The sequence below is a fragment of the Sabethes cyaneus genome, chromosome 1, assembly GCF_943734655.1.
Source record: "Sabethes cyaneus chromosome 1, idSabCyanKW18_F2, whole genome shotgun sequence".
Classification (NCBI taxonomy): domain Eukaryota; kingdom Metazoa; phylum Arthropoda; class Insecta; order Diptera; family Culicidae; genus Sabethes; species Sabethes cyaneus.
This window is the reverse complement of record NC_071353.1, coordinates 2,954,975-2,976,989: the sequence shown is the minus strand read 5'-3', so window position 1 is coordinate 2,976,989 and position 22,015 is coordinate 2,954,975. Positions and strand designations below refer to the sequence as shown.

Here is a 22,015-nt window from a genome sequence, read left to right as displayed (position 1 = left end):
GCACCCCTTTACCCATTTGAACCTTTCTTTCCCCTTTTAAGAGACCATCTCCCTCTTTTGTCAACCCCGCTGCGCTGATTCTTTTATGCCAAAATACATGTATTTGATAAACGACGTTTAATGAAGAACAGTTCAGAAGTCCCGGAGCTATGGCGAAACATACATTCATACTCACCTTCTTCGTCCCCCTACTTGTCGCGTCTTTCCCAGTCAGCCCCCCTTCTGTCACGTAGCTAATTAGGCATTGGTTTGCTCAATGAAAATCACTATAATGGAAACTAAACAAAGATCTTTTTTATCATATGTTCTTCTTTTTTTTTGTGTGTGTGGATATTATCACTACGACCAGCATTTTGATCTATTGTGATTTTATCCAGGTGTTGTTCCGCACTTCGTTGTTATTGCAGTATCGCTATAGAATGAGCGAACTGCTTATTATCCGTGATTTTGGTGTGTTATGTTCTTCTTCGGTGGAACCCCCTTTTTCTCAAAGTTATTTTCACAACTGAAATCGGTTTAAATGCAAGAGAAACGCATCCCCTTTTACTTAGCCCCTTATTAGGGCACCTTCTTTTGGCAGCCTCGCAGTGCTGATTCCCTTATGTCAAGTATGCCAAGTTTGATGAAGAACCATCCAGGTGTTTCGGAGTTAGGTCCTCCCCCACTGTTATGTACGCCCATGGACCCATGTGTCAAGGAACATGTATGCCAAGTTTGGTGAAGAACCGTACAGGCATTTCGGAATTATGGCCTCCCTCCTCTTACGAACATCTCCCTTCTTATCGACCCCCCAGTGCTGATTCCCTTATATCAAGGAATATGTATGCCATGTTTGGTGAAGAACCGTACAGGCATTTCGGAATTATGACCTCCCTCCTCTTACGAACCCAGTGTTAATTCCTCAACCCCTCAGTGTTGATTCCTCTATTTCAAGGAATGTGTGTGCCAAGTTTGATGGAGATCGGTGGGGACGTTCTGGAGTTATGGTGGAACATAAAACAAACTAAAACTAAAACTAAAAACTAAACTTTTCTGTTGGGGAAGAATAAATGCTTAATGCGAGAAATGTAGAGGCACGGACGGTTACGACTGATCGTTGCTAAGCACTAACCGAATAGCTATATGTCTATCAATCTGTGCAGTTGCAACAAATACAGTCAACAAAAATATATTCGCGCTGGATAAATGTGCGAATGAATAATAGAATCAGGCATGCGTCATAACAAAATCTTGATATAAGACCATAGAGTATAGACGGCTTAGTGGTGTAATTGGTTAAACAACACGCTCAACTAGAGATTGGGAGCTGCGAGTTCGACTCCTCACCTTCGCTAAGTCTATATTTTTGGCCTAATATCAAGAATTTTCAGTTTGAATGAATCTACAATTCTTGCATTAAGCATTTCTTCTTCCCCTATATAGATATGTTTTAACTGAAATAATTGACTCAAAAAGTATTGTATTAATTTTTGCAAAATGGCGCCCGTTGTAAAACAACCAAATTCATCAGTACTGAAACTCCTAGAAAATCTTTATAAAATACCTCAACGATCAACGATCATATATATGATATGCCAGGACGAATTCTGAATATTTGAGATCTCGGACTTTCTATTTTAGATGCATTATTTGCAATTCAGAATTTAACAATTGTTCCTGTGTTGACAATAGAAATACCTTCAGGATTATTATAAATTATTTTTGTTCGTTGCTAGTAGAATTCACAAATACTTTTTATTTGAATTTTTGAATCACCGGTCAATTATGTGTGCAATTTAAAATTGATATTTTTCGGTGAATACGATGAAAAAACCTTCCCTTTTCTTTACGTTTCGGCTTACTGATTTCCTATTCAGCCATCTTCAGAATTTCAACCTAATTATCGTTCCTAATTATATTTCCATGCGCCAACCGCAAACGAGCTGCGTCGTCAATGGTGTTTGTCTCTTTACTTTGTACTTTACTTAAAATGAAATAATTAGGTTGAAATTCTGGAGATGGCTGAATAGGAAATCAGTAAGCCGAAACGTAAAGAAAAGGGAAGGTTTTTTCATCGTATTCACCGAAAAATATCAATTTTAAATTGCACACAAATACTTTTTCAAAGGTGTATAGCACCCTCAATCCAAACATTACGATTCAGTTTTATGGACGAAAAGCAGAATTAGTCATAACCTGCAGCAGGCTCCTTTCCAAGAAAAAGCTTACGGAGAAACACAAAACATGTGTTCAACAAATTTTATATTTTTGAATTTACAGTAATTGAAGTGAATTCATGAAATACTAGGGCCACTGGTTAGTTTTACGCGCGGAGAGATAGAGCAAATGACGCGCAATATACTGCTTCTCATTACTTCACGTTTAACCGTTTAATTAAAATAGAGTCATCAGAAAAAACCCCACTTAAGATTGGTTGCTGCTATTGTACGTCGGATGGAGATAATCGTTCACTTAAGTTTCCATTAGTAATTATTCCGCCTTAATAAGGTACAGTATTAATGAATTTCTTTTTTCACTGGTAAATTAAAAATTTAATACATATTATGGATCATGAAAGTAAGTAATCGTTTATTGGAGCCTTCAAAAATGCTTAATTTTTAACTTAAATGTAAATTTCAAAATATTTGTTACTGTTAATTTCCATTTAACAACAAATGAACCAAAAAGGTTGAAAGTTTTTGGTACTGATAACAAACAAAATTAAAGCAAATCGACTCAAATGCAATTAAATAATGAATTACTCTAATAAATATCGTTGAAGTATCAAACCCTACCTACCTTGCATTTTCTCTGCATACCGCATTGCGCAGCAATTGGACCGCCATCCGAGCACCAAAGGGAACATATAACGATACTTTTCAAAACTTTTTTCCCCAACAATTGAGTAATTAAGTATCACTCTGCAGCCAACTTAATTAACTCTGTGCAAAGGTTATTTTTGCTGATCACTTTCCGCCCTGCTGGCCGGTACAATTAGAGTGTATTTCGCAGCTGGAAGTAAAGAAATGCATTAATCAATAGACATAGTGTGCCGCACAATCATTCGAACAGAAAAGGGACATGGTTAGACACTCGGACATGGACAGCATGCAAACCCAACCCATTCGGGCGTCGGAAGTAGGGAGAAGATGCAAAGAGGAAAAGGTGTCAGGGTACCCCTAGCGTTGATAAAAGATAAAATCACTCAGCCGGCCGGTGTTGTTTAAGGAAAATGCTAAGGAAATTGCTGATTTCCGTGTTTGCGGAAAAGCATACGTCTTCATCTCATTCTTCTGTAGAATATAAACTTAACTTTACCCTTATGCATTATGCATGTCTTCCAGTGATTCACTCTTCGATTAATAATTGCATAATATTTGCTCTTTACAGATATCCCCAGCTGTCGGACGATATGGCAAGTGGCCGGGCACGCCTACCTCCGACTCCACAAGCCAACAATAGCAGCACCAGTGCCGGTAGTTCTCGAAAATTAGCTGAAATGCATGCAAATAATAATACCTACGCACTCGGCGATGACAGGACCGTATCGGTGCAGGATGTGGACGCTTCCCAGATGCTGGAAAACCTGACCGACCAGGAACGTCAGATCATCCTGAACGTTCTAAATCGGGACGAAAACGTACGCCAAGCAGACGCGGCACGGATCATGTAAGATTTTTGCATGCTTGCTACTACTGTGTTTGATGTTAGAGATAGTGGAGATTCAAGCACCGTTACAGTGTCCTAAAGTTTTCATTCCACTAATATATTCCAGCAACATCATTGCGAGACAATTTGTTCTTGCAAACTTACAGCTATCTAGCGATTATTGAACTTGAAAAGCTTCATATTATGTGATAAAATTCACAATTTCAATTCCTGCGTGGGAAACGTTAAACATTTCAAGAATTACAGTTGTTTAATTATATTACAGCGGAACGTAAAGCCCACACATTGCCGCTAACCAAATTAACACAGAAAAAATATCACCGTGCCATCCATTAGCAACAACGCCAAGCTTATTTTTCATCTTTTACTAATCCTGCAGCCAGATGCTTAACAAACCGCCCACCCCTAAGCGGCGAGCGGGGGAAATAAACATCGACAACAAACGGGAAATTCTGTCGAATGTTTCGCCGTTGCACAAATAATCTTCTTATTTTCCGTTTTCGAGTGCTTTAAAAACAGGCATCAAAAACAGGCAGGTTAAAAATAGATTGATAATCATGGATCTCATCGCAGATAGAGCATCGTGCTAGACCAACTGGCGCTCGAAGTAAACATCAGCATCAAAGACTAGTACCTACTTATGATGCGTTAATATTGTTTTTGTGCTCCTGCGGGCATAATTTTGCTAGAGTGCAAAAACTTTTCAAAGGATAGAAGCTAAGTAAAGTGTTGTTGGTAGAGGTGATACGAAAGCACTGCTGAAGATGCTGAAAATCATGACGACTGTCAGATTCTAAAGCGTCATTGAAATTACGGCCTAGTCATAGCATAATTCATTAGACATAAATCAGAGAAACTGGATGGTGTTCTATAGGTTAAGTGTTTGGAACACAAGAAAGAATTTTATTTTGATTGATGAAACCGACGTGAGTGGGTGAGCCAATGAATTGTATGAAGGAGTTAAAGAATTTTCACTATCGTGAAATTTAAACTCCCTCCGAAAATTCTAGTCTGCTTTATTGAACTGCTCAATAGCGTATAATTGTTTAATTTTCAATCAAATAAAAAAGCAAAGCCTAGGTACTGCTTTCCGTTTTTGGAATTCAACTTTCTTTTTTCTGCTTTATTTCGAGATACTTTGCAGTTAGCCTTTATCAAATGAGATTCGAATATCCGACCACTGGCTTGTTAAACCAGTGAATGTCGTACCTCGCCATACCAACTGGAAGGTCGAACCAATCTATTACGATTCAGCTTAAAGGATGCATCTTGCATCAAGCTATACTAAGTGTTGATTTTATATAAGTTAAAACCATTAAGTGTCCGGCACTAGGGGACTGTCTTTATCTCCCTCAACCGTGGCGTAGCGTCACCCTTTCATGGGCCTCTTCAGTTTCGGGAACAAGAAAAAGTGACAGGGGCCCAGTTCTGGGGAATACGGTGGGTGAGGCATTATTGAAGTGTTGTTTTTGACCAAAAATTCGCGCACAAGTATTGATGCACGAATCCGGGCGTTTCTGGCGGATTGCTTCTCGCAAATTGCGCAAGACTTGAAGGTAATATTCCTTATTGACCGTTCTACCCTGCGGCAAAAACTCATAATGTACCACGCCTCTGCAATCGAAGAAAACTGTCAGCAAAACCTTCACAATGTTTTAGACAAGCTAAAATATGTCCACATGTGTCTTATGTTTCTATACTTTTTTGTACCATTTTCTTCGTTATAAAAACCATCGATCATCGATTACTGTTATGAAAAATTATTCTAATGTCTGACTTAGTTAACCGGCCGACACAAAAATAGGAGGTCCAGAAAAATTAAGCCCATACATAGCATTTTTCACCTTTTGAATTTTCATATATAAATGATCCAATTTCGACAAATATTGAGTCAGTCAGTGGCAGTGAGAGCGAGAAACAGTGACGACGAAAGCGTGACAGTAACGGCGGGAGCGAAACCTTAACGGTGAGAGCGAAACAGGGATCAGGGCTTCGACCGATCCTTTTTTTCTACCGCAGTCACACGATACGAACGCTATGCATAACACAACTGGCAGTTTGCTCAGTCAAACGCCGATTGCACGCAGCAGTACGAATGCGATCTAAAATTTTTTGACATTTTCGTTTCGATCAAGTTGCCTTTACCGTTTGGAGCAGCGAATGACTGCAAAACAGTCAAATGACTGGCAATCACCACGCTAACGAAAAGCAATCGCACAATCGTATGATTCAATACTACAAAAAACAACCACTACATGTGCTTGGAAGAAGTCGGTCGGACTCCGTCCAATACAAACGAATATTTTGCTTGCGTCCGACCGACGTCCGGGTGACAAACTATTACTGTGAGCAGCCGATTTGGAGACAAAAAGAGAAACGAAAAAATACGTCACCGTATGCTTCCAGTCAGTTTGCAGTTTATATTCTCAAAGCGCAAAGCAAAACGGGAGATCGACTGTTTGCTTTTGCTGAGATGCCGCATGAATTGTAAGACGGCAGCAGCGCAAGCGGCAGATTGACTGGATTCAAAAAAACAGTCAAATGATCGTTCAAAAAGCGGAGTTTGAATGCGGAAAGTTCGCATTCACGACAGTCACATTCAACTTGCGATCCCTTTTCAAGCCCTGACAGGGATACCAGATTTGCAGATTTGTCTGCAAATTCCAGATTTTTTGAACGGTCTTGCAGATCATTATAAATTTGCAGATATTTGCAGTTTTTCTGACTTTTATTGTTTTGGTGCAGATTTTTGTTCGAAGCTCTTTAAACTTTCACAGACTTTCTAAAAAAGTGTGCACATTTTCGCAGATTATTTTCAAACCAGAAAATTCGAGTAGCCGGAAAACTGCTCGATTTTTTCGGTTTTCGAGCAGTTCCAGACATTTTTTTTAGAAAATATGGCATCTCTGGAGCGAAAGCAGAAAAACAATAGGTTGTAACATGTTGTGGATTTTACGCCGAAATTTAGATAATAAATTTTATTTGCATCAGATTTTTAATGTTTACTCAGCTCGACTAAAAGGTTTGCTCATATGTGAAAAGTTTCGCGAACGTAATATTTCGGGTGACGCCGGAATATATACACTCTTAAATGATTCTACCTGTAAATAGGTCGAATTTAGTTAAAGCTAGGTTGAAACTACTCAAAATGCCCTTAAAGTGTACAAACTCAAACTTTGGGTAAAAATTTCAACCAATTTTGGCTAATTGCTACCGATAATTGAATTATTCTCTATGACATATAACGTACTTTCAAGGTCCTACTACCAATTTTTTGGTTGAAAAACTACTCAAAATCTGAGTTTGTACACTTTAAGGGCATTTTGAGTAGTTTCAACCTAGCTTTAACTAAATCCGACCAATTTACAGGTAGAATCATTTAAGAGTGTAGGCAACGCTCGTACTGTATAAGTCACGTGCGATGATTTATTCTAATTGCATGCGTGAAATATTTCGTATAGTCCTGTATAGAGTTCCGAGCGAAGTGAAAATCCCATACAAAACATTCAACTTTTTCACTAGCGCAAAAGCTGCATTTCACTTCACTCGGAACTGTAAACAAACGTGATCCACCGAAATTAAAGAGTGTGGATGACATCTTTTTCACTTGGGTACTTTTCTTTCGCGCGCGCCTACGCTCGTGAACGAGGCTGAAGCTAGCGGAAACTTGACGTTTCAAGCCAATGAGTGTGTAGAGGTGTGGAAAAGGAAAATATTTATTAATATTGGCAAAAAAAACTTCATGACTCCAAAAACATACCGCAACGAGCAATGCGGATTTTTTGTAGAATTGGACGTCACGCCTAACCGTTATTACTGGTTTTTCGGTTCCAAAAACGTATTGATAATGTTTTGCGGTACACTTAATTACTGCAGCGCCATTGCCCCACTTGTAAATACCGCATTGGCCTTAAATTTATTTTCACTTCGCTCGATCTGTAAACCCTTCAATTCACTTCACATGAACTGTAAACCGAAAGCTCATGAAATTATGAAGAGATCCACAGTCTTTATTTCCCGCGAGCGAAAAGACACGCTTTTTCACTTGCTTCGATTTTCACTTCGCTTGGAACTGTATACTATGCTTATCATGGAAGTAAAGCTCGATTAAACATAAATCGGTAACGACCGCTAGATGTCACTTTAGTATTATGCTGCTAAAGGTGTGCAAGAGAAAATAAGGTACTCATTTCGCCATACTTAAATTAGTTTATCCGTTTAGTGGGCGCAGCCATGCTGTCTAGAAACCGCCAAAATTTAAATAAAGGAACCGAGGTTTCTTTATTAGAATATTAAAGCTACTCGTGCATTTCGCTTACGCATCGGCTGGTGAACAGAAGTTCCTAAAAGTGTTATCGAGTTGAATACAGTTTTTACGAGCATTGTGTTCTTATATTGAAGATTAACCAAAGGGTTAATTGTGGTATTTAAATTCTTTTATAAAGTATAAAGTTATTATTTGATCGCGTGGTTGAAATAAACCCTTCAAAGAAGAACTCTGTTCAAGTGTACCGTGGTATAAATCGTACAAAGTAGCGCTCCATGCGCTTTTTGTACGGAATTCTTTTTTGCTGGATTCTGGAGTGCTACGGTCCACTTTCCGTTCCGTTCGTGTGTGCAGTTAAGGCCCGCCTTCGTGGCAGTCAAACGGGGGCGTGTGGTGTTTTTCGTTAAGTTTGCGTTGTGAAAGTGTACACGGCGGTCGTCAATTGCCGCGCGTGTTTTACCGGCCTTTTTATCGATACACTCCGTGGCCGAAGTCCGAGAGCCGACAATCAGGACACGTCGTCAATTGCGTGCCTTTTGTCGAATCTGAGGTAGGGGTTTCATTCCGTTTCGGGAGATCTATCACGGAAACGCAGTACGTGGGGTCTTCCGGGCACGTTGGTCCCTGCCAAGGACAAAACCCGGGTACGCATGACCCTAGTCATTGCGTCGCTCTCGTGAAGAGTAAAATCGGAAGCCTTCCGTCCAGCCGAACCACCCTCCGCACCTTTAGTTTCGGCCAATACACACACGAACATCCGGCGACGAGTCAACCGCCATCGACCGTGACGTCACCATCTTCGCCGTCGACCAGGACAACGCTAGCCATCGTCGAGCATCGTCAAAAACCCTGCGCAGGTATGTGATACGTTTATGGCCATAAACACAGTGCTAGAAAACCTACAAACAATTGTCCAGCCCGAACGTTATACGGTTACTGAATACAAAGTTCAAGATATTTATTTTACGTTTTTCATTCGTACGTTTGAGCAGAGTCCATTCTAAGGATCACTCACTCTTCCTTTCGTTGCCTTCACTTTGGTATTTCAGCTTCGTTCCGGGTCGTAACGTTCGCGGGTTTGGATCTAGTAGCATACCTGTTTTTAGCGGTTCTATCGCACGGCGGTGCGAAGCGGTTCTCTTGGTATCTATTTTCAGTTGCGTAACCCCTGTACCGTTCTAGCGGACCCCTGAGAAACATCTCATGCTAAACATTAGTCGGGCAAACCTAACACGACTGGTGGTCTCTCGGGTTACCGGGAGTGGCGCATAAGCCACCAAGTTTAAAGTAGAAATTTCTTAAAGGTTAGTCTACGAACGGTTGAGGTGCGAGAGCAAAGGTGCGAGAGCAAGTAAGGCAAGAGAAAGTAATAGCGAAAGAGAGAAAGTGTGAGAAAGTATGTGTGTGTGTGTGTGTGTGTGTGTGTGTGTGTGTGTGTGAGAGAGAGAGAGAGAGAGAGAGAGATGGTAAGAGAGAACAAGAGAAAGCGAGAGAATAAAAGAGAGAATAAGAAGAAAAAGAGAGAAAGTGTGGTTGAGAGAGAGAGAGAGAGCGAAAGTGTCTTTGGAGTAGAAAGAAAAGGAATCTATATATATAAAAGTGAGCGTATGTTTGTATGTATGTTCCACCATAGCGCCAGAACGCCTTAATCGATCTCCACCAAACTTGGCACACATATTCCTGGATATAAGGAGGAGGGGGTGGGGTTCATAACAGGGGGGAAGGCCAGAACTTCGAAACATCTGGACGGTTCTTCATCAAGCTGGGCACTCGGATCACCTACGAATGGCCGAAACACAAATGGCCGAATCACGAATGGCCGAATCACAAAAGGCTGAAACACGAATGGCCGAACGTCATATTCGGCCGAAAATAATCACGGCCGGCCTGCACAAATGTTGGGTATATGCTGTCCTTACTCGCTGTCGCTCGTTCGGAATTAACTAAGGGACAATCCCTACTAGTCAGTAAACCTAGGATAATGCATGCACACTTAGATTTTATCACCGAGCACGGTAAAATAAATTGCCGAGATCTCAACAGCTGAGATCTCGGTGAAAATCTCGGTAAAACATTGAAACACCGAGATCTTGGAAATCCAAAACATCAGACAACTGTCAAACTTTACTGACAATCTCGGTATTATTTTTCCAAGATATCCGGTAATCAATACTGAAACTCAGCTGAAATTGCCGAATATTCGTAAAGCGTAAGCGACCCAAACTGTCAAATTTTAACGAGATTTTCTATAAAACACTAGCTGAAAATGCCGAACTACAGTATTAATATGCTGAAAACTCGGTATTTTTAATAAGTTTATGAAAATCAATAAAATTTTGAATAAAACCATAAATCTATCATAATTAACCAAAATGCACATTTTTTTTATTTTAAACCATTATTGTTTAACAGTTTAACAGTGTAATGGTATAGTTAATAATATAAACTATTGAAATATAAAGGCAAAGTTAAAAGAAATATAAAGGCAAAGTTAATAGGTAGAACGAGCAAATTTTTCACCTGTGCTGCATGGCAGCCAACGGGGATGTTGTATTCTTTCCTTGAGATTGGCATGCATTGCATTGGCCTCCACACTGCAACATCTCACCACGAATTATTAGCACTGGATTCACGTTATGAGTTGGGAGGGAATCGTTAACCTAGAGAAATGTTTTTTTATATTTTAACTTCCAAAGTTCAGTACAGTAATTAAAAAAGCTTACTCCAATCCATTGCACCAACCCGGTCAAAGGATATTCCTGTGTGCAAGAATTCTGCAAGAATTTATGCGTTAAGTTAAAACATTCACACATTCATAAACATTCCATTTACCATCCGAAATTTCTTTGAAGAGATGCCGATACGCGGATAGAATTTTCTCCTGCCAGATCCGCCATGGACCTATAAATACTGTCGTACACTTGTGTATTTTACGAAAATCGATGTCAATCTATGAAAAAAATCATCCATTTTCACAATTTAACCTTTCGTTACTCGCGCTGTTGTATTTTGTACGACGCTTGTAGTTTCGTGTAGATCGATGTCAAACCAAAATGTATTCTTCAATAAACTTATTATGAACAAAATGGCATAATTATTCAATACATTAATGCTTTAAACTGTTCAGCAAAATAGATGAGCATAAACCGAAATCGCAGAAACTATGCAAGCGGCGTGTGAGGGGTACCGCACTTAGTCCCTACTGGAATTTTCTTTTATTTCTTCATAAGGGAAAATAGTTTCTGTATACAGCAAAATTATTTAGCAGTTTAGATGGTCATTTCACAGGTGTGCAAAAGTTCATAATTTCGTGACTTCACGGCGCTAGTGTACGGGCTAGTTTTCTGAATGTGTTCTATCTACGGAATCTGTTTATTTGTAAGATCCTGTTTTCAGAAAATGTTTTAGTGGACCAAAAATGCTAGGCTGATGAACGGAAGTATCCAATTTTCACACTATGTATCATCACTGTGCAAAAAACTTTCTAAACATCCTGCCCAAGTAAATCAAAACACCACATCAGCCCTACTTTCTAACAACAGATGCCCTACTTTCTGCCAACAGCAGAAATGTTATCATACTTTATGTGATGAGATGTTTTATGATAAAAATATCTAAGAAAACATGATAAACTGCTAGAAAAAAATTTAATCAATAGAATGCTACATCATTTAGGAACGATAAAAGGATCTTTCCGAATGCAGCAACTTGTATATGGCCGCAATTGTAAGATGTACAATTTACAGTGGGTTTTGGCGCCGCCTGGTGACAAACTTATAAAATTCTATCCCCCAAACGATAGGTCTTAACCTACTGATTAACTTTGCTGAAGACAGTAACTTTCTATATAGCCAGGATTTCGAGATATTCCGAGATAAAGAGTGTTGTACAAAATACAACGCGCGAGTATCCATGTTACAAAAGTTGACGCGAGTAACGGAAGCACAGAACGGAAGGTTAACTTCACCGGTAACAAAACTGCTGTCGATCGCGCACAGTTAATTTTTGACATTGCTTTCCGAAATCTCGGTAAAACAGTTTGCGGCTTTTTTCAGTAGCATTTAACGAAATTTCGTTAAAACGATATTGAAGTACCTAGATTCGGCACTTTATTTTACTGAGGTTGGGGGTTTACTGTTTTACTGATCTTCTCGGCAAAAAAGATTGCAGTATCTCGGTAAATAAGCTTCATTTGCGATATCTCAGTAAAATAATATTCCAAGTTACGGTAAAACGAGAAATGTTTACCGATATCACGGGAATGAACACGTTTTAGCTTTGCTTAACCTAGCTTAGCACTATGGGCCAGAAATTAAAATTCCGCGACAAAAATATTTGCGGTTAAACGGCATGTCTCTGGTCTTCGGCAACTTTTTGAATGAAAAAATGGTGAATCTTTCGGTGTTACCTTAACAACAATTTGGGTAAAAAATGTTTGAGTAAATTTTTTTTCATCTTTTTGGTTTCAAAATATCAAAGATAAACCAATTTTAAGTATTTTTTCTGAACATTTCAAACTTCTACCTTTTACCCATTTTCAGCAATAGACCTTTGTTTATAAACGACCCCTCAAATGACATTTCTTCTTGTAACATGATTATTTTAACATTGTGATGTTCTAGAAAACATTTTACACATAAAAGAGAAATATTTTTGCTGAAGACTATTTTGCTTTATCTGTATTAATTAAATTATGATATAAAACAATCTAAACAAACTAAAATGAATTGCAAAGCCTTGATTCGAAGGAGAATAAGAGGTCGCGCCTCTTGTCCTTAGCTGTTTGTTGTCAAAACGAGTTCATTTGTTTACATCATGGCTTTACTAAAATATACACGTCGCGAGTCGATCCAGTACGCTCGCCAAATCTACGGTATATGATACCCTGAAATGATTTGGAGAATGTCTGAGCGACATATACAGAGAAAAGCAAACGCAGCTGATCTTAAAACTTATTTGAAAATGGTGATTGAAAGTCCAAAAATTAAATTCTTTTCCTAAAAAACTTTCGGCCTTCAGATTGTTCACTTGTATGGTTTTGCAATATTATGTTCAGAAAGTAAAAAAAAAGTGCCGGATTGAGAAGTTTCAAGGCACTCGGTCGTTGTACCGGACCATAACCAGACCAAAATCTGGAGCCAATGAAACGATCAGCGAACCTCTACGAGAAGTTACTGACTGATCAACTGATTGTGTCGTTGTCATTGATGAAATGTACTGCAAGCCCGTCTTTCGACAAATTCCTGATAAAGAATTTAATACATCTATCAAGTGGTCGGTGTTAAATCAGACTGAACCAAATCGCAAAATTTAAAAAAATGAGTTAATACCAGCAAATGATCAGGAAATTTCTAAGCTACATTTTACTCTAGTCAGGTTTCATAAATGTTGCAAACAGCCATAGTTATGGGATGATTTCGAACGAAGTTTTGTCACTTGGTTCGATCTGACTTAACAGCGACCAAGTATGGAATCCAGACTTTTCAAAATTCGATAAAACAATTTCTTCTCTATGTACTAGGAAACAAAGCAATACAATTAGTAACATTTTAATTCATAAAAGCAATCAATTAAAACGCCAAACAAAACTGAAAAAGTGCTATCCATACACTTCTGGCACATGTGACCCCAAATGATGACACTGACTGTAATGGCTAAAGCGCGATTCAATCTAAAGTGCTTTCCAAGCTCGAAATAGCTTCCATTCGCGAAACTACAAAAAAACGTAGCCGAATGTAACATACCTTGAAGCGAGACACGCTAGTCAAGCTTGAAGCAGCAGGTACTGAAGTACGATTTTCCACACAAATGCGCTGAACGATGATACCCGATTTCCGAGTCCCCAAGGGCTCCCTTTAATAGAAACCGTTTCCGATGAAAGCGATGAAAAAATGGACTCCCATCTTCGCTGAACAAACAACGATAGGCAAGGCATAGTATATTCGCTTCAAAACAAAACACCTCCGCACAGCATAAAACAAACCATTTAATTACCTAAATAACTTTCCATCGTGATTAGAGATTTTTCAAATTTAGCCCTTCGACAAATAGGGGGGGGGGGCAATCGCGCCGAACGGCCGGAGAGAAATCATCCTAATCAAACACAAGGGCGCAGAATTTATGGGACAATTTTTGCACCTCTTTCAATTCGGGTCAGCTTGATCAAACACAAACTATCGAGATGAAAGCAAAACAGAATTAGCAACAGGCTCTAAACCTCCTCCATACCACAGCTACCAACCTGACTGGTTGGCCAGCCATCCAGCAGCAACAGCATGCAATTGCGGCTTCACAGACACAACGGCGATGAACGGAACGGCCAACGTGCCGTTTGCTCTCACAGGGTTCGGTTGGGACCAGCGAGCACACCAGTGAGAGCAGCATGTGTTATCGGTGGAGGTTCTGGTGTTACCTTTCCAGTTTTGAGACCACACAAACAAAGGGAGCTTTTACGGTATATCGGAAGCAAATACACGCGTATGAGTGTGTACACAGAGAAAGAAAAGCTCTCGCGAATCGTCGCTTGAGTACTTCCTCCCTTACCCGGCGTTACCAACCACCCTCAAGCTACGAATGATCCACCGTAGCGCAGCAAAGCCGATCCAGCTAGAGCTGGTAACCAATATCCACATTTGGGCCATATCATCAACAGCTATGCCCTGCTGGATCGTTCGATTGGGGTGTATCGGTGCTGCTGTGGTGTAGGTGTATGCGAGAATAGCCAGCCAGAGTCAGTCAGTGTGTATTCAACAGGCAGTGGCTCTCGCCGGAAAGGTCGCTTAGTTGGCCGTAGAACGTAAGCAACAGTTGAGCTGAACCGCTTCATTAGAGTAGTAGGAATGCAGAAAAGTTCTCGTCGGAATCGTTTTTCTTTTGTGTGTAATAATTACTGGCTGAGTCTGTTGAATCATTTCGTCCTCATTTTCAGTTTATGTGAAATTAAGTGCAATATTCGGTGTTAAATTACGCGCATTTCGCATATTTTCGGTTGAACTTTGTCTGTACGGTCGGAAAAGTACGCAGACCGAAATCGGAAATAAGCTTTCGTGGAGTTTCGGGTCGCTGCCAGGACAAAGTTGAGTGTGTTTTAGCAGTTATTTAAGAATTTCGGCTGTGGTTGGTAGAATTTCCTCCACAACCGTAGGACGAAATCGGACGGAGGAAGGTGGAGAGTGTTCATTTTTCTGGTTTTTCGGTGTACACCTGTACAAATGCAGTGCAAACAAAGAGGTGAAAATATGCTCAATTTAAATAAAACATGTCCTGCATTCCCTTTCCATACAGGGACACCTGTAGGTGTGAGGGTCTGTGTGAGGCATGTGTGCGTTCGTAAATAAGAAAAGCAAACATCAAGCTCGCGGTGGTTAATTCACCTTTAGTCCACATGCACATGAACACAATTATAGTAGAGCCTTCTCCTGTCGTCAGTCTACCATCCGGCTGGAGATCGGGTCTTTGGACTCAATCTATCTGGTCTATGCTTTGGTCAATGAATCTTATCATACTGTTTTTGCATGAATGTAACCATTAAAAACACTACGAACTTGTGCCAATAATTGATCGTACGGGCAGCAAACTGCCAAGAAAGAGCACAAAGCGGATCGTATGTTGGAATATATCTTTCATTTGATATACCTTACATGTATGTAACATGAGAATGCTTCACCGACGGACGAGTGGCCACAGAAGAAAAAGAAACCTTCAGATTAAAAAGAAGAAATTCACAGAACCATACGTCAGCGGATGGATCGAAAGTAAAAAAAAAACAATTTTATGCGATACTGTATACTGTAAGGTATGCATGCCAATCTTACTTCCGAAGCAGGTTAGCTGTTAGCATTTGGACTGACTTGCCGTTATATGCATATCGAGAAAAAAAAGTTGGCTGTGTGAATTATGCGAACAAAATTCGTTTGCTAATATTAATATCGCATGTGTTCAAAGCGAAAAGATATTCGCTGCGGATTTCCTCGGTGCGATCATCCGATGCGAGGCGCCGCTGCCTGTCGACGAATCGACCGGAGACGGGCAGCGCCGGTAGATAAATTTCCCTTTTTACTAGGCTTGCCTTCGTTTTATTATAATCGTACTCGTTTCATCTCGTAACCCCGTGCGGAGATTAATCACACTACTGGGTATGGTTAAGTCACTCTGCCGCTGCTGCTGCTGCTGCTGCGGCCTCTGCTGCTCTGCTGCTGTTTAAAAGCCAACACGACAGCGACTGTGACTCGCAGCGACCGACAGCAGCGGCGGCGGCGGCGTCGTCGTCGAGGAACCATTCAGGCGATGGAAGTAATTGCGTTTATTTGCATTATGATAATTTAGGCCAGTATATGAGGTATAAAATGTAGAAACCAGATTTCTTTCGCTATCAGCGCGCGCCCGAGTCACATGGGCGGCGCAGCGGGGCGGTAAGCGATGGAAATGCAAATTAGATAAAGACACAAGAAATCAGTTCGGGTGACTGTTGTCGGTATCATACCGATCGGTGGTGCGGTGGTAAAGCTACAAGATAGTGCGTAGTAACTTCGGAAACGCTTTCGGTTTCTTTCACTAACAGGTGGTTTCGAGGATAATTGATCTGGTTGGACAAGAATTTTCGGGACAAAAATACTCTCATTTGATGATCTTTCGTATTCCTCAGACTGGCTTGGAACTGTATTCTATGCCTTTGTCCAAATCAAATGGTTGGATAAGCAAAAAACAACACTGCACACTTTTTAATTTGAACCCTGCTATGGTTTACCGTCATGACATCATTTGCTTATGAAAAAAATGTCAATGAACGTGACGTGTTTATACTGATCTAGTGTGTTCTAACGATTCTGATAAAAATTCGATCGGAGAACAAAATATTCGCTGCTTGCAACTGCCAACTAAATTAAATTACCAAAACAATAACAATGAGCAGGGCGGCATACAAGTTTTAGCATATCTAAAGTTGCCAGTTGTTCAAATTAAAAAGTAGCCCCGTTAATTTGCATGAAGAATCGTTCAGATTAGCGAAGGTTTGCCTCCTCTTATGTTCTGAAATCAAGTAAAACGTTTAGAACTTGCTCTGGATAGAACACAACAGCAATGAAAGGCCAAACATCCTGGCAAATCTAGGGTTTATTTCTAATTCCCGTCGTAGTAAGTAAAGCCATTTCAATTTTCATCATTTGTTGGATGGATTTAATGAATACTCCAAAAGCTCTTATGCTGATTTGACTAAAACATACTTACCTTCCGATCCGTGAACTTTGAAATCACTGAAAAGCGACTATTAAAGCATATTATTGAAATTACGCAAATGATTTCATTTCTTGAATTCGTCGTACCGTTTTAAAATCCGTCCATCAAAATTTTTCATCGTCCGAACTAAAAATCACAACAATGTTTACGAAGCTAACGCGTATGTATTTGTGTAGGCCGGCATGACAAATGTTATTCTGCAAAATTTCTGCAGGTCAGGCAAGTTTTCCTGGCTGTAGAATAACGACAATACCTTGCGTGAGTTATTTTCATTTATGAATGACGGAAATTAAAACGATTAGTCGATATTTTCTTCTTCTTCGCACGAAAAAACGTAGGAAATTTGGCTGGTAGGACTTCTTTAATGATAAAAAGCATTTAAATAGATCTCAGCTCACTTTGATTGATAGCGTATGATAGACAACAAACTAAAATATTAGGGACTAACTAGTTTTGCATTGTGGGTGCCATATAAATGCTGATATTTTTTATAATTTGTGTTGGATAGGACGGGAATAGGCAATTACGACGAAGCAGCAACATACCCTACTTTTAGTCCCATCAAAAAAGATTGTCGTCGCTCTAGCCTAGTGCCTGAAAGTTGTAAGTTCTAGTCGGATTGCTGTTGGTAGCGCTGAAAACAATGCAGATGTGATTGCAGCTTGCTTTGTTTTGATATTCCTCTACAGTTTGCGGCATGACATGTGTTCTGGAAACATGCAGGAATTCTTCCATGAAACTGAAATTGTTGCTGGTGGGGCTCGACTGTCGACATTCAACTCTTACCCTCAATTTTAGTTCTGGATTTTTCGATTTTCGGAGACCTTGCACTATTGAGTGGATCCTAGGTTTCATGGAGTCTGGGGATTCGTGGATTCTAGCGCTCGCTAAGTGAATAAAAAGCCTGTAAACGAGACAAATCTTGCTATCTCTGAACCGTTCCGATACTGAAATTTTTTTAGTCATTTTGGGATATCGTGAGAACACTGCCGGTAAGAATTGACACCCGTGGAGTGTACTCTAGAGTTCCTGTACTCTCGCACTCGTGGAGTAAAGAATTCGTTGACTCCGGGTCTCATGAACTGTAGAGTTCGTGTACTCTGCAGATCGCACACACGGATTCGTGGACTCCGGGACTAATGAAGTGTAGAATTCGTGGACTATAGTAGTCATGACGTCTAGGATATGTACACTCTAGGATTCATAAATTCTAGTATTTGTAAAAAAAAGAATTTATCAGCTCTAGGATTCGATGACTTCACGATTCTTTAACGGGAAACTTGCAGTCATTAACTTTTCGTCGAAGAGCCCAATTTCGAAAGCAGTTTTTGGGCCCAAAAGCTGGGTTCTGTTTATAAGATTGTAAATACTGCATTCTTCTTACCAATCTGAACACAGCGAATATATTTTCATGAACAGAATTTTTGTTTGAAACAAGAAAACTGCTTTTGAAATTGGCAGAATCGATGACGACTAATTTCACCTTAACTTTCGCACTCGTGGAGTCGTAGTATGGACTCGTAGTATTCGTGAAGTCTAGTGGTGTTTTGAATTAGTGAACTCTGATATTCCTGGACAATAGAATTTATGGACTATGGGACTCATGAACTGTAAAATTCAGGGATTCTAGGAGTGATGAACTCCAGAATTCATGAGCTCTGTGTCTCATAAACTGTAAAGATTTCGTGAACTCTTGGAATTGTGGACAGTAGGAGTAACGGACGCTAGAATCTGTCTCGCCTTACTATTTAAAAGGACCTAAGTAACAATGAGAGATTCTCTTTGTGCCTTTTCTCTTTCGCTTGCCACGGTGATTCAAATGCACTTTTAAACATCAGCATTGCATAAATCGGTTACTAGCGTCACTGATTAGTTAAACGTTAAGAAAATGTTTGTTAAAATATGTTAATGTTACCGAAATAATCGGAATAGAGAGACGCCAAACAGAGTTTACCAATGTTACAAAGTTACGCGAGCTATGACTCTAAGATTCGTACACTCTAGGATTCTTAGACTCCAAAATTTGTGGTCTCTAGGATTCATGGAGTGTAGAATTCATGAACTCTCATTCATGGATCCATGGAGTCCAAAACTCGTGGATTCTATGGTTACCCGTGGTACAGTACTTACTTACTTAATTGGCCTAACGTCTTACGACAAGGCCTGCGCAGTATAATTTCTCCATCTGTTTCGATCCATGGCAACTGGTCTCCAGTTCCGCGGGCACCCAGGTCTCGCTCCACCTGGTCTTGCCACCTCGCTCGCTGTGCCCCTCTTCGTCTTGTTCCTACCGGATTCGATGCGAAAACCATTTTTGCAAGATAGTTGTCCGGCATTCTAGCAACATGTCCTGCACAACGTATTCGTCCGGCTTTAATCATTTTCTGAATACTGAGTTCGCCATAGAGACGCGTGAGCTCGTGGTTCATTCTTTGCCTCCATACATCGTTCTCTTGCATCCGGCCAAAGATGGTTCTTAGCATACGCCGTTCGAGTACTCCGAGTGCTCGTAGGTCCTCTTCTAGCAGTGTCCACGTTTCGTGCCCGTAGAGGACAACCGGCCTAATTAGCGTTTTGTACAGTGTGCACTTTGTACAGGAGCTAAGATTAGGTGTTTGTGGAGTCCGTAGTAGGTCCGACTTCCGCTGATAATACGCCTTTTAATCTCACGGCTGGTATTGTTGTCCTCTCTTGCCAGTGAACCAAGGTATACGAACTCGTCGACTACCTCGAACTCATCCTCGTCGATTACCACGGTACTGCCCAAGCGGGCCCTGTCGCGCTCGGTCCCGCCCGCCAGCATGTACTTCGTTTTAGACATATTTATCTTCAATCCAATCTTCTCTGCTTCGCGTTTTAGTCTGGTGTACTGATCTTCCACCGCCTCAAATGTTCTGCCGACAGCATCCACGTCGTCAGCAAAGCAGCTAAATTGACTTATTGAAAATCGTGCCCCACATTTCGATCGCCGCTCGTCTTATAACACCTTCAAGCGCAATGTTGAATAGCAGGCAGGAAAGACCATCTCCTTGTCGAGTCCCCTGCGAGATTCGAATGGGTCCGACAATCCACCCGAGATTCTCACACAGCACTGGATCCCATCCATCGTAGCCATGATAAGTCTAGTAAGCTTACCCGGAAAGCCGTTTTCGACTAAAACTTTCCATAGCTCTTGTCGGTTTACGCTATCATATGCGGCTTTGAAATCGATGAACAGGTGTTGCGTGGGGACTCGGAATTCGCGGCACTTCTGAAGGATCTATTAGATCTATCTACATCTAAATCTATTGGCTATTGGCGATAGTCGATGGAAGATGACTTTGGACAGCACTTTGTAGGCTTCAGAATTCAGGATAGTGATCGCTTGGTAGTTTTCACAATCCAGCTTATCGTCTTTCTTGTAGATAGGGCAGATAACCCCGTCTTTCCGCTCCTTCGGTAGTCGTTCCGTATCCCAAATCTTGACAATCAGTTGATGCAGACAGCAGGCTCACTTGTCCGGGCCCATTTTAATAAGTTCCGCTCTAATGCCATCCTTTCCCGCTGCTGTGTTGTTCTTCAGCCGCTGGATGTTTTTCGATGGGGGTGGCACATCTTCGCTGCTTACTTCACCAATGTGGTCACTTCCTCCGCTACCATGGTCTTCCGCCTGCACGCCATTCAGGTGTTCATCGTAGTGCTGCTTCCATCTTTCGATCACCGCACGGTCGTAAGTCAAGATATCTCCATCTTTATCTTTACACATTTCGGCCCGCAGCACAAAGTCTTTGCGAGATTCGTTGAGTCTCTGATAGAACTTCTGGATGTCGTGCTCGAGTTCTTCGCACTCCTTCTCCTCTTGGTGGCGCTTCTTCTTCTTCTTGAAGAGTCGGGTTTGCTGTCTCCGCTTCTGTTTGTATCACTCCACATTCTGACGGGTTGCTCTACGCAGCATTTGTACCCGCGCTGCGTTCTTCTCAGCCAATAACTGCTGGCATTCCTCGTTAAACCATTCGTTACGTCGATTTGGTGCCACTCGGTCTAGGACGTTCTCTGCTACGCTGTAAATGGCTGTTTTCACGGCATTCCAACAGTCCTCAAGAGGGGCTTCATGCAACTCACCCTCTACCGGCAGCGCGGTTTCGAGAGATAACGTGTACTTTTGGCGGAGTCCGGTTGCTTCAGTCGCGCTAGATTATACCGTGGTGGGCGCCGGTATCGTATGTTGTTCACAACAGATACTTTTTGACGTATCCTTACGTTCACTAGGTAGTGAAGGCACTGAAAAGTGCCGACCATCTATCAGAACGTGGTCGATTTGTGATTCTGCCTAGTTGGGTGATCTCCAGGTGTACCGATGGTAGAGGTTATGCTGGAAGAAGGTACTACGTTATTGGAGGCGGCGAAGTCGTCAAGTCTTAGGCCGTTTTCGTTCGTTTGCGGGTGTGCGCTGAACCGTCCGGTGCGCTGAACCGGTTTGAATTCCTCCTCCTGACCAACCTGAGCATTACAGTCCCCGATGATGATTTTGACATAATGTCTTGGGCAGAAAGATAATTAAATGGACTAAATGATAAAATAATAAATGGCAACTTAACAGGGGGAGTTTTTACGAGGAGGGGTAAGTAAAAATAAATCGGAAAAATCGGATTTTTTCATATTTGTGACATTTATATCACGAAATCCTAGAACGATGCTTCCTTTTACAGAAATATTCGCGAAAACGAGATCTTCAAAGCTATGTGCGGTATTTTACAGGAAATGCTCGCTAGATGGCGTTAATTTGGAAATAATCCAGTTTTTTTGACTGAAGCTCTTGGAAGATGTTGAACTTTGGCAGCAAAAAATATGAGAGCGAACTTTGGGTGTAAAATTATCAAAGAAGAT

General features: G+C 40.8%; 1 protein-coding gene across 3 annotated transcripts in view; it reads left to right on the top strand.

Moving 5' to 3' along the window:
• The first annotated feature begins 14,740 nt into the window (after nucleotides 1-14,740).
• LOC128732704 (uncharacterized) overlaps nucleotides 14,741-22,015 on the top strand; it is an 85,806-nt gene continuing 78,531 nt past the window's right edge. For all 3 annotated transcript variants that reach the window (XM_053826020.1, XM_053826019.1, XM_053826017.1), the window contains exon 1: nucleotides 14,741-15,145. The gene's annotated coding sequence lies outside the window, so the exon portion shown is untranslated. The remainder of the gene's footprint in view (nucleotides 15,146-22,015) is intronic.